The sequence below is a fragment of the Misgurnus anguillicaudatus genome, chromosome 19 (genome assembly GCF_027580225.2).
Source record: "Misgurnus anguillicaudatus chromosome 19, ASM2758022v2, whole genome shotgun sequence".
NCBI lineage: Eukaryota > Metazoa > Chordata > Actinopteri > Cypriniformes > Cobitidae > Misgurnus > Misgurnus anguillicaudatus.
Genome location: NC_073355.2, coordinates 9,864,049 through 9,877,017, shown reverse-complemented (window position 1 = coordinate 9,877,017; position 12,969 = coordinate 9,864,049).

Here is a 12,969-nt window from a genome sequence, read left to right as displayed (position 1 = left end):
CACATCTCTTCTGGGTCCAATTAAAATTTCCAAAGCCAAAAACTAATTAACCTATTGTGGCTTTTTAAGTTCAACAAGTGCCTGTACAATAGTCTTTTTTCCAACATTATTCTCACATAATTTTCTCTTCGGTAATAAGGTACATCAAGATTATCTTAACACATAATTCTTTGTATGTGTTGTAGATGAACAGAGTCATGAACAGAGAATATCATTCTATGTCACGCTCTTTTAATCTGTCTATGTCACACTGATGATACGTCTCATTTCTCTCTCTTCTCAACATTGAACTGAGTGCCAGCTGGTCAGGAAACTATGTTTCAGTGCCGATAATTATCCCAGATTTGGTTCATACAGTACATTAAACATTTGTTTTTTTTTCTATATAAAAAGCTTAACTACATTTTCAGTTAGTGTCACGCATAATGTTATGTGCACACAGCCAGAAAGAAATGGTCAATAATGGTCCCTACACGCTTAAAATGTCTGGGTTATTTTTAACCCATGTTGGGTAAATATTGGACAGAACACGCCGCTGGGTTAAAAATGACCCAATGTTGGGTTGTGATATGCAACCATGGGTTATAATATAGCCCAGCAATTGGTCGATTTTAACCCAGTGTTGTGTTCCAACATGGGTTAAAAATATCTGTTCTTTTTTTTGTTCTTTTTATTTAACTAGGTTAAAACTCATTGAGATTAAAATCTCTTTTACAAGAGTGACCTGGCCAAGAAGGCAGCAACAAATAGTTAAAATATACAATAATACAATATACAACAAAACATAAAACACACTCATAAATCACAACAACAATTTACCAAGGGATAAAACATGTAATTTGTTAAAAGCAGCTTAAACTCATTTAGTTACGGCAACGTGGTGAGCTTTAAAGTATCCTGTAGATAATTCCAAGAGGAGGCGGCATTATATGTAAAACCTTTTTTCCCTATCTCTGTTCGAACCCTAGGAACTTTAAAATGCATGAAATCGTTTGAGCGAAGTTGGTAGCGTCCGTTGGGGTTTGAAAAGTTAAGAGACAAGTAATGTGGATTAAGACTGCAAATCGACTTATAAATAAAACAATACCAATTAAAACTTCTTCGAGTATACAAGGATGGTAACTCTGCCTTCTCATATAAAATACAGTGATGCGTTTGATAACTACACCCAATAATAAAACGCAAGGCACTATGGAAAACTGTATCAAGTTTTTTTAAATATTGTGTTGGGGCATTCATATAAAGTATATCTGCATAATCCAATAAAGGTAAAAATGTTGCAGATACCAAATATTTTCTAGCATTAAATGAAAATAAAGTTCTGTTTCTGTAATAAAAGCCAAGTTTTAACTTAAGTTTGGAAATTAATTTATCAATATGTACTTTAAAGCTTAGCTGACTGTCCAATACAATGCCCAAGTATTTATAACTCGTAACACATTCAATTTTAGCTCCTTGCAGTGATAGAATTTCAGGAACATTTTTTGGCTCAGCTTTAGAGGTCGAAAACATCATTAATTTGGTCTTATCTATATTTTAAACCAGCTTAAGTTCACTTAAATGCTGACTGTAGACATTTAAGAGCTCCCAACCATTTTTATATTGTTTGTATCACTCCTTGTGTCCTTTAAAAGGTCCTAATATGTACCTTTGAAGTATTAATATGGACTCTTTGGTACCAATATATAACATTTCTGTGATTCTCTTTTTCAGCATTACACGGTAACACTTCAAAATAAGGTTGTATTTGAAGAGTTTGGTTCCAAAACGCAATAAATCCATTTTTACTAATTTGGGTAAAAATGTGTTTTCTACACCAAGAAAGTGACAAGATGAAAACCACTATTTTCTGTTACAAACATTCACATAGCATCTTTAGGTATTTAAAAATAAAAAAATTCAAATCCAAAACATTTTTCGAAATGCTATAAATCTATTGAATCAATATATAAATGTGCATTCATCTTTGCCATGTTATATTCATTTAGTTGACTAGTGGAATACACTGATTTAAAAAAATAAACATTAATGGCGTTAACCAAAACACTTACTTTGTCATATAGTCATTCCTGCGGTTATACTTGCGACGTCGTCGTTTAAGATTTTTCACAGCGATCTGCTCGATTTTCGTTGACTTTGAGTAAAATTATGGAAAGTTTTTTATAAGATCCCCTGGGGTCAATGTGTTAGCATGACAGAAACTTGATGCTGTCGGGAGAACAAGCAACCGCCTCCCGAGTGCCTCTCACGTAAATTATTAGATGTTGATGGCTTACGTTTCTTTCCTGTCACAGAAAACCACCACAGGTTTATCAATGCCTTTAAAGTATTATTTTGTTTTTGTTTGTTTGTTGATCATGAAGTACATAGTAGATGAGGAAAACTAGGATTCCGTGTACTCAATGCGCCGCCATTGTTTGTTTACAATGCGTGGAATGGTGCGCTGTAATTTGTGGAGCAGATTTATTGCATTCTGCAGAAAAGGGGGGAGTGGCGTTTATTGCGTTTTGGGAAAAAAGGAAAGAAAAGGTGACAGAATAACACGGCAAAGATTGGATTTTGCGTAAAATTAAGAATTTACTTTTAAATACTGACCTGATATAATACTGATTTTGGCAGTAACTAATTTTTTGTTTTAAATGGCATTTATCACGTTTTGGAACCAAACTCTTCATTTGTTAACATCAGTAAATGCATAAAGCCCGGAATACACTGCAGGTCACGGGCACAGAAATCGCGACGATTGTTTCACAATGGCAATCTTTCTTCTGGGACAGCCAATAATTGTGCAGTGTATCCCGGGCTTTAGCTAACATGAACTAACAATGACAATGAGCAATCTGCTATGTTGAATATTAGAAATTTTTTTAACTATTGTTAATATTTTTACTGCCAATACACTTGTGTTAGTTCATTGCGCGTTGACTAATGTTAACAACTTTTGATTTTATAATTGTATTAGTAATAAATGCTGAAATTATTTTGAAAAATTAATAAATGATGCAGAAGTATTGTTCATTGTTAGTTCATGCTAGCTAAATCATTAAATAATGTTAATAAATACAATCCTATTGCAACGTGTTACCCATTACATTAATGACGGAAATAAATTCTTGTCACAGAATCATGCAGTAATGAATAGCAGCTGATGTTTGGGGCCAAATGGGAAAGGCATGTGGTAATTGGTTTTGTGTAAAATATTTTTTGTTTCATAAACTAAATATTGAAATCAATATCATTTGAAAAATTATGAGATTGTATGATTTATTAATTATTGAATAGGGTAAAGGTCAAAGCCTCTGAGGTGCGATACCAATTTTATTCATTCGAGCAACTTCACACACAGATTTGTGGGATGTTACTGGAAGCAAATACATCTAACGTCCTTTTAAAAAATCGACCTGATGAAAGCATCTTGACAGGCAGGATGTTTTGTTGTAAATTTGGACGCTTCTTGAGTATTTCCTATTTTCAGATGATGCCACGAAAGACAGACAGTTTTCAATTTTTCAGGCAAATATAAAACAGCATTCAGAACAAATGATGAAATGAATTTTTTAATGAGAGATAATGTTGGGTGGAATATTTTTACTTCATCCCACACACATGAATAACATCAACAGATAGATCATTTCAAATTTGCAGGATGTTTTGATGACATTATTAAAACTTTCTTTGTAATATAATGTGCACTGATAAATGAAGCACAATACAACCCAGGGCTTTTTTTAAGAAAGTAATACGGGTAAATTTTACAATACAGTACAATACATAGAGATGGGATTTTATTCTTCGAACGAATTATAGACGGATGTTTCCCACTAACCACACTTCTCTTTGTTTCTCTATTTCTCTTTCTTGTTTTCATATCCGTCTAACTGAGCCGATCCGTGTATGTATACATACTCCATTGATTACCGAGTTTGAATGAACTGGGCTCTTCAGACAATTGTCTACTGGAAGGCAAGTGATGGATTTTAGGTCCTTCTGCAGTCATCTTTGATTAATGGAAGGAGACCACAGAGGACAGGGGAGAGATGCCCGATCAATTCTCCAATAATTCCATATTTACACATCATCAAAAGGAGAGAAGAGAGAGCGAGAGTGAGAGAAAGATGAGAGAGAAAGACACTTGACACAGAAAGAGCAGGTTATTAGTCAAGGGAATCTGTATATAATGAGTAGAAAATCTATTCAGGAACCTATTGAACATAGAAGGGAACCCTAAAAGAGGAGATGCCTCTTTCATTAAAGAGTGGGAAGATCAGCAGATCGGCATGAATCAAAGATTTTTTACAGAATGGGAACTCACAAGGTTTTTTCTCTATTTAAAGGTGCACTTTTTAAAATGATCTCCAGGCAGAATCTAGTCTACATAACTATATTATCAGTGGTGTATAAAGACCTTAACACGGCTCATTGCAAATAAATTATTATACTGTGCCGGTCAGGCCAGTGGTCAGGTTTTTACTTGCTCTGCAAAAATTTTTACTGGCCCCACTAAACATTTGTTCAAGTGTTACATATTTAAAGGATTAGTCAATTTTCTTTTAAAAAATCCAGATAATTTACTCACAACCATTTCTTCCAAAATGTTGATGTCTTTATTTGTATGGTCGAGAAAAAATTGTGTTTTTTAAGGAAAACGTTTTAGGATTTTTCTCATTTTAGTGGACTTTAATGGACCCCAACACTTAACAGTTTTAATGTAGTTTAAAATTGCAGTTTTAAAGGACTCTAAACGATCTCAGACGAGGCATAAGGGTCCCATCTATTGAAACCACCGTCATTTTTTGGCAAGAAAAATAAAAAATATACACTTATAAACTAAAACTTCTCATTTTCCTCTGGTCCTGTGATGTGCCAGTGCGACCTCACGTAATACGTCATCACGTCAAGAGGTCACGGATGATGTATGCAAAACTCCGCCCCAGTGTTTACAAGTGTGGAGAAAGTAGACCGTTCCAACGTTGTTGTGTGTGGAATGATACTAATTAATGTCTTTGTGTCAGTTTATTGTTTAAAATGGTCCGCAAGTGTGCGTTTCATACAGTATATGTAACACGTGACCTTTTGACGTCATTACACAATTTCGTGAGGTCGAGCTGGCTCATCACATAGCCGGAGGAAGATGAGAAGTTGTGGTTTAAAAGTGCATATTTTTTATTTTCCTTGCCAAAAATGACAATTGTTTCGCTAGATAAGACCCTTATGCCTCGCTTGAGATCGTTAAGAGTCCTTTGAAATTGCAATTTGAAACTGCATTAAAAAAGATAAGTGTTGGGGTCCATTAAAGTCCATTAAAATGAGAAAATCCTGGAATATTTTCTCAAAAAACATAATTTCTTCTCGACTAAACAAAGAAAGATATCAACATTTTGAATGACATGGTGGTGAGTAAATTATCTGGATTTTTTAAGAAAATAGACTAATCCTTTAAAACAATAATTCAGAAATTAAATATAATTGTATACATATACATTTTATTTATCATTTGTGAAGACAATTTAAAAACTATTTTAAACTCGAATTCTAAAATTTTACAATACTCTCATCAGGATCAACAGTTCCAGGTATATCAGGATTAACTGAGCACAGAAATGGATAACTTGTATCAAAGATAATGAACCAATATTAATAAAACAGTGTTATTAATATGCTTTGTTGATATGTTTCTCGATGCGCTTAAAATTCTCTTCATTCAGTGGACCGACAGATGAAGGGTTATCGGCAACCCTTTTAGACACCATGCACACTACTGTATGTGCTGACGCCTTTTCTCATGAACTTCGAGGTTTTGTTTACGGTAGTTGCTTGTTCCAAAAGACTCGTGCCTTGCCTGCTTCCTGGAAACTGACGGCAAACTGTGCAAAACATTGCATTGTTTCTTTCGTCACATTTTACCCAAGTAAATGTCTGCTACCAAGATTGCTGCCACAACGTCTCTTTGCTCCACCAGTTGATGTAACACGCAACAATATCCACAACAACCAATAAGGTAGGAGAAACCTCATGACATTGCTGAGAAATTAACGTTCACGACACTTAAAATGTGTCTAGATGGTAACATTGCATAAGAATACATACAGTTTTAAAAAAGGGATGCCGCTAAAATCTATACAGTGGACCTTTAAACAACATGGAGTTTTTGGTTCCTTGACCGATGTCTTTCTGTTGGCTTGCTTACTGGGAAACCAGTTTAGCTTATTTTAGAATTTGCACATTATTTGTACAGAATTTGTACATTATACTTTGTGTATTTGGTGTAATACCATGAGTTTGCATGGTTTATGGTTCAAAAAACAAATTATCTTCCACATACCGTACATTTTTGTGCAACCTATTCTCACTCCCCAAGGCGTCAAAATCTGAAGCATGTTCAAACGCCTTCAGCGTCAGTATGAAAACGCGAAGGGTGCCCCTATGCGTCATTATATCGATGAAATGGGAACTCCGTTGCTTTCATGCTAATCCCTCAGTGTCGGATATAGACGAAAGGGAATCCCGGAACGTGATGCCGTCACGTTATGCGACGATCGGCAGGACCATGCCGCTTCTGGACGATAACTACTCAATTTTTGTTCCAAATTTTTTACCATTGTCGCTTGGGGTTGTGGTTAGAACGACTTTCTGTTACATAAAATTACCTCCTAACCCAAACCCAACTCTAACCCTAACCCCAAGCGACAATGGTTTAAACTACAGAAGACAAAAAGTATAAACCAATACAGACATCCTAACCCAAACCCGAACTCTAACCCCAACCAACAGTGGCTTAAAAATCAGAAGACAAAAAGTATAAACAAACTGACATCCAAACCCCAAGTCTAACCTCAACCCCAAGAGACAATGGTTTAAAAATTGGAAAAAAGTTGGGTGGTTGCCGTCCGGAGGCGGCGTGGTCCTGCCGATCGTCGCATAACGTGACGGCATCACCTTCCGGGATTCCCTTTCGTCTATATCCGACGCTGAGGGGTTAGCATGAAAGCAACGGAGTTCCCATTTCGTCGATATAGTGACGCATAGGGGCACCCTTCGCGTCTTTATACTGACGCTGAAGGCGTTTGAACATGCTTCAGATTTTGACGCCTTGGGAAGTGAGAATGTGTTGCAACCTAGCACCTCTAAGTCCCGCCCTTCTGTAACAGGTTGTTTTGTACAATGCTCATCATTCTGAGAAAGCACGGTGTGAACCGATTGGCCAGCTATCCAGTGCGTTGTGATTGGCCGAATACCTAATTTATGTAAACAGAAATGTGACTCTCCTTACCATGTTTTCAAAGATGGAGCTCCCAAAGCAATAGCAAGAGCCAGGAGATACTATCGTCTTTACTACCTTATTAATACGAGCCTGAATCTGACCCAGAAAACACAGATGGCTAAGCTGATCGATCAACTTTACCAGGGCGATGTGAGGAGAACTTAACAGATTGATAAGATAAGGATACTAAACCATGTCTGCATTTGTGATCATAGAACGACAAATGATTAAATCGTCAGTAGGTTTAAATATGAAAACATCGGCTACATACAGAATGTCAGTCAGAAGAACCAGAGTATTTGCAAAGTTGGAATTGCTCCACTTTTTAGACGAAGCCTTTGTGTACATCCTGCCTTGTAACTCCCCCGTGTTTAGAAAGTAGTCATTTCGTAATACTGTATGTGCAGCACACAATCAAACATTTGGGCTGTACTGTTCTGAACAAGTGTTGTAAATAAAAGCTAACCCCTTTTTTCTTAATGTTTACTCTATTGGAAGGCCAAACAAAGTTGTTTGCCTTTCGCAACAAAACACACAGCGTCTACTTGACATGGTGGAAACAACAATACTGCAGTTTCCCTTATGTTTCTTCTGTGTTTTCTTTATTCCATGCAAAGCTGCTTTGTAACAATGCACAATTGTGAAAAATGCTATATAAATAGATTTGAATTGAATTTATTGTCTACAGAGCTCTTCACACCAACCTTTGCATGGTCATTTTTTTCCCTTCGGATTTATTATTAGCTCATAATGAGACATCGACATGACATCGTATCTACAGAATAATATTTTATTGATTTTAGTTTAGTGTAAGATTCATTTTCTAATTTGATGATCAGTAATTAATTAAAATGATTCGCACAAATAGATGGATATGCTTGGGCATGTTTGGGTTTGCAAGCAAACAAAGAGAACAACACATTAAAAAGCATCAATCATCCGATTCACAATTTTACATTTCCTTCGGTGTGTAAGTTGTGTATTAGTACATGTTAACGATATGCAAAAGGTACAAACCCCAAAGTAAACGATGGCGCGAGTTATCGTCTCCAACGTAAATCTCTTTTTTTGGACTACAACAAACACACAGATTGTAGGAAACAGTTTACTTCCTGGGATTGGATTATCATAATTCCTCCCGCTTCGGACTCACAGCTTGTAAATTAACTCTTAGCTGTCAGCATTGCATCGTGAGCGAATCTTTCAAACATGGTAAGGAGCGTCACATATCTGGATGGCGTCAGAGGAATTCAGACCAATCACAACGTACAGTTTAGCTGGCCAATCAGGAACACAGAGCTTTCAAATCAATGAGTTTTGTACAAAATCAGTGCGTTTCATGGAGAGAGGGAAATCTGGAGCTACAAAAATTGTACAGTATGTGGAAAATAATGTTTTTAACCATAAACCACGCAAACACATTGTATTATACCAAATACACAAAATAACGTCAAGGAAATAGGTGCTCTTACCTATTTATTGCTAACATATTATTTTATGACAATTATTATTTTTTATAGCATACAATTCATAATTAATCTAAAAAAAATTAATATTCTCGTTGGCACTCATTTTCCAGCCTCTTAATAGCAGTAAAGGGAACACACTTAACAGCTATCCATAAAAGTGTAGAGATCTCAGATTTGATTTTACCATATACCTCAATTAATTCCACAAAATTCCACAGATCTTCCTCTAAAATCAGCTATTTTTTCACCCGGCCTAAAGATCAGTAACAAAATGTCATGAAGTGTGAAAAGCCAGACGCACAAATGTGTATTTAATCACAAAACACAAAAACCTCTCTGGCCTGTAAGTGACGATTTCCCAGAGTTTTCAAAGGCCACCTAAAGTCAGCAGTTTAGTGATACGCCGCTTTGGCCGTGGCCTTTTTACCCTCAATTTGACAAAGTGCAGGCGGGTAGGATTTGGTCTCTAAGCTTCGGACCAGGCCCGAGAAGAACGCTCACCAAAACTGGGATCAGGGCATATGTGTGAGAGAGATACAACTGGATCTGACCACTGGATTCAATTTCAGCTGATGTTGCACTGTGAGGTTCTTGCCTACAAAGTTATGGATGTAACAGTGTGTGTGTGTGAATTTAAAGTGTGTGGGTTTTAGAAATAGTAAAAAATCCATAGAAAACAAGAGGGCCTGGGAAAAAAAGCATAGCCTGTTTGCATAAATATGTCTATGTGGGTGTACATTAATATCTATGTGGGCTAAATGGGGGCTGAATATGCAAAACATCTCAAACAAAGGATGGCTTCTCAACAGACCGCACTACATCTCTCTTGCTGTTTACCTGAATAGTTATTTCCCCTTTGTTTTTACCCACACCTAAGCCGTAGCCTGGCTGACTGTGAGTGAAAAAATTAGTCAACATTTTTCTCATTAGACGTGGCTGAGGTAATCTCACCGTGCCCATAAACAACAACTCTTAAACTCAGAATCTGACAACCAATTACAGCCCGACAAGTCCGGCTCTCCCATCAGCCGTGGCTTTCGAAACACCTTTGCTTGTTTGTGCCGCATTACAACTGTAATTACTGTGTTACTGACCTTGTTGGCTTGAGGTTCTTTTCAGTACGTTTCCTTTTCAATTTCAACTTCAGCTTTATTGTTGAGTTTTCTGGGTATTTACAAGAAATGGGTTAGCCATCTCGCTGATCCTGTTATGTAAGACAATGTAATTTCCAAGGAAATAGTGTGGTTTCCTCTGTGAGGTAGAGGTTGTGTTTAATTGTTAACAAATTAGTATCTCTTTGTACTGGAGGGTCACCACCTTGCAAACACACACTTATAATGATGCTTAGTTGCAATGGTAGCCATCCAAAAAAAAACTTACACTATGCAAAGTTTTTATTGAATATATAAGACTTTTATTCGATGATAGAAAATAGTGTTGTCCAAGTTGTCTAAATGGAAAAAAATTGTCCTAAGCTGTTACTGTCACCCTAACCATTTAAAAAGTCTTAATATGTACCATTTAAGTACAGATATGTGTAGATTTAGTAACAATATGTACCTCTGAGGTACTAATATGAACTTTTTAAGGTGCACTTTTTGAAAGGGTACTGCCCCAGTGACAGCTATTTTTTCTGAAAGTGTAATTACTGCAATGCTTAAAAAGCAGAATATGGCTCTTAACTTCAATGATCAGCTTCTTTTATCAGATATATTGGGTGACCAGTTAAAAGATTGTTCTCCACTGTGAAATGATTGACAGGCTTAAAGGGACACTCCACTTTTTTTGAAAATATGCTAATTTTCCAGCTCCACTAGAGTTAAACATTTGATTTTTAATGTTTTGAATCCATTCAGCTGATCTCCGGGTCTGGTGCTACCACTTTTAGCATAGCTTAGCATAATCCATTGAATCTGATTAGACCATTAGCATTGCGTTCAAAAATGACCAAAGAGTTTCGATATTCTTCCTATTTATAACTTGACTTATTTGTAGTTACATTGTGTACTAAGTCTGATGGAAAATTAAAAGTTGCGATTTTCTAGGCAGATATGGCTAAGACTATTGTCAGGGATCTCGGGGGTATAACAGAGGTGAACCCAGATGCACACAACAAGGGGTTAACTCAGGATATTTATTAATAAATAAAACAGAAAACAAAAACCCACTAGGGGGCAAAACAACAGAAACAAGATAACTTAACCAGGAGTGAACACTAGACAGGGCAACTACACTTAAACACTAAACTAGATACACTTAACAATAAACACTGCTGGACTAGACTACCTCGACAGCGTACTCACAGGTGTTCAGAACAAACATCAAGGCTGAAGCACGGGACAATGAATACAAGAGGATTAAATAGGGGAGCAAATCAAGAGGAGAACAGGTGATATAAATCAAACAATAATGAGGAGAGGATGACAAGGGAGCGGGGTAAAAGTGACGAGACACGGGAAAAACGTGGTCTAATATAACAATACTAAGACCACGCTTTCCCACATAAAACATTGTACTGTCAGAACCCTGCCATACTGTTCTAAATATTAAAACAAGACAAGGTTCCAGCAGGATCCTTACAACTATACTCTCATTCTGGCGTAATAATCAAGGACTTTGCTGCCATACCATGGCTGCAGCAGGTGCAATGGTATTACGCAGTGCCTGAAATTAGTCCCTATGGAAACTTTTAATAGCAGGGGACTATTTTCGGGCACTGCTTAATATCATTACGCTTGCTGCAGCCATTGGTCTAATCAGATTCAATGGATTACGCTAAGCTATGCTAAAAGTGCTAGCGCCAGACCCGTAGATCAGCTGAATGGATTCCAAAATGGTAGAAATCAAATGTTTAACTCTAATGGAGCTGAAAAATGAGCATTTTTTAAAAAGTGGAGTTTCCCTTTAAAGTGCATCAAAGTTTTTTGGTTGTCTAAACAAATAATCTGTGCACTGCCATGGTCACATTTGTTTTAACATTTGCACACTAAAGCCTTCAAAGAGACAAGTATGATGTATTTCAGGACACGTATCTCAGTAAAATCTGTTGTGTAACGGGCAAGTCTTTTAAGCCATTTTTGCTATATGGGATTTTTGAGTTGTCCGTATGGTTCTCTGGAGATTATAAAGTGCTTGATGTTATAAACTGTTCTTCAGATCAGGTTTTTTTATAGCACCATATATTTTTAGAAAGAACTAAAGAATAAAAAGTTCTTTGTGAAGATTAAAGGATTGGTTTACCCAAAAGAGAAAATGGTCAGAGTCTGCTCAATCTCATGTCTTTCCGAACCAATATCATTTTATGTTCAGTGGACCACAAAAACTACGATGCCATTTTCCAGACCATGAACCTGAACTAGCAAACGAGTCTGGCAAGTTTTATAATGCCAGAAAACAATAAAGAGGTACAGCTGGCTTAAGGCTTGGTTAATAGCGCTTGGTAGATTGTTTGACAGTGACTCGTCCTTAAAAATGGTTCTCATATGGCTATTAAACCCTTAAAGGGGCACATATTATGCAAAATCCACTTTTACAAGGTGTTTGGACATAACTGTGTCTTGTCAGTGTGTAAACACAACAACCCTACTATGAAAATCCACCTTATGCTTCTTTTTTAATCCCACTTAAATCTTTGGACATGCTGTTTTGATTCTCTTGTTAATGTGACATCACACTGATAAAGCCCCGCCCATGGCCAATGCTTGACGGGTACACACATGAAACCAGTGCTTTTTTGTTTTGCCCAAATAGTGGCGTTTTGGACATGCTATAACAATTGATCTATTAGGTATTTTAAGCTAAAACTTCACAGACACCTTCTAGAAACACCTGAGACTTATACTACATCTTGTAAAAATGGGCATAATATGTGTCATTTAATAGTTCTTATATAGTGCCCTTTTTGGGAAAAGCACATATACATTATGTTCCTACAGAATGTGCATTGGCTGGTGTGCAGGTTTGAATGAGTGTCTGATTCGTTGCATTGGTCAGGTGGATGAGGCAGGCTGTAAAAGAAGGTAGATTTCGAACTTCTACATGCAAGTCATTTTGATCGATGTCTGCTACAGCTCCCACTAGCTGGAGGGCAAAAGGAACTGCGAGAGATTGATTCCTCAGTGAGAGTCAGTGTATGTGTGCATGTAGGTTTGCGCTGATGATATGTGTGCGCCAACGAGTACGTGTTAATTTTTATTGCACTCTTTGAGAACAGGTATGGTGGTGGTCACACCACTCAAA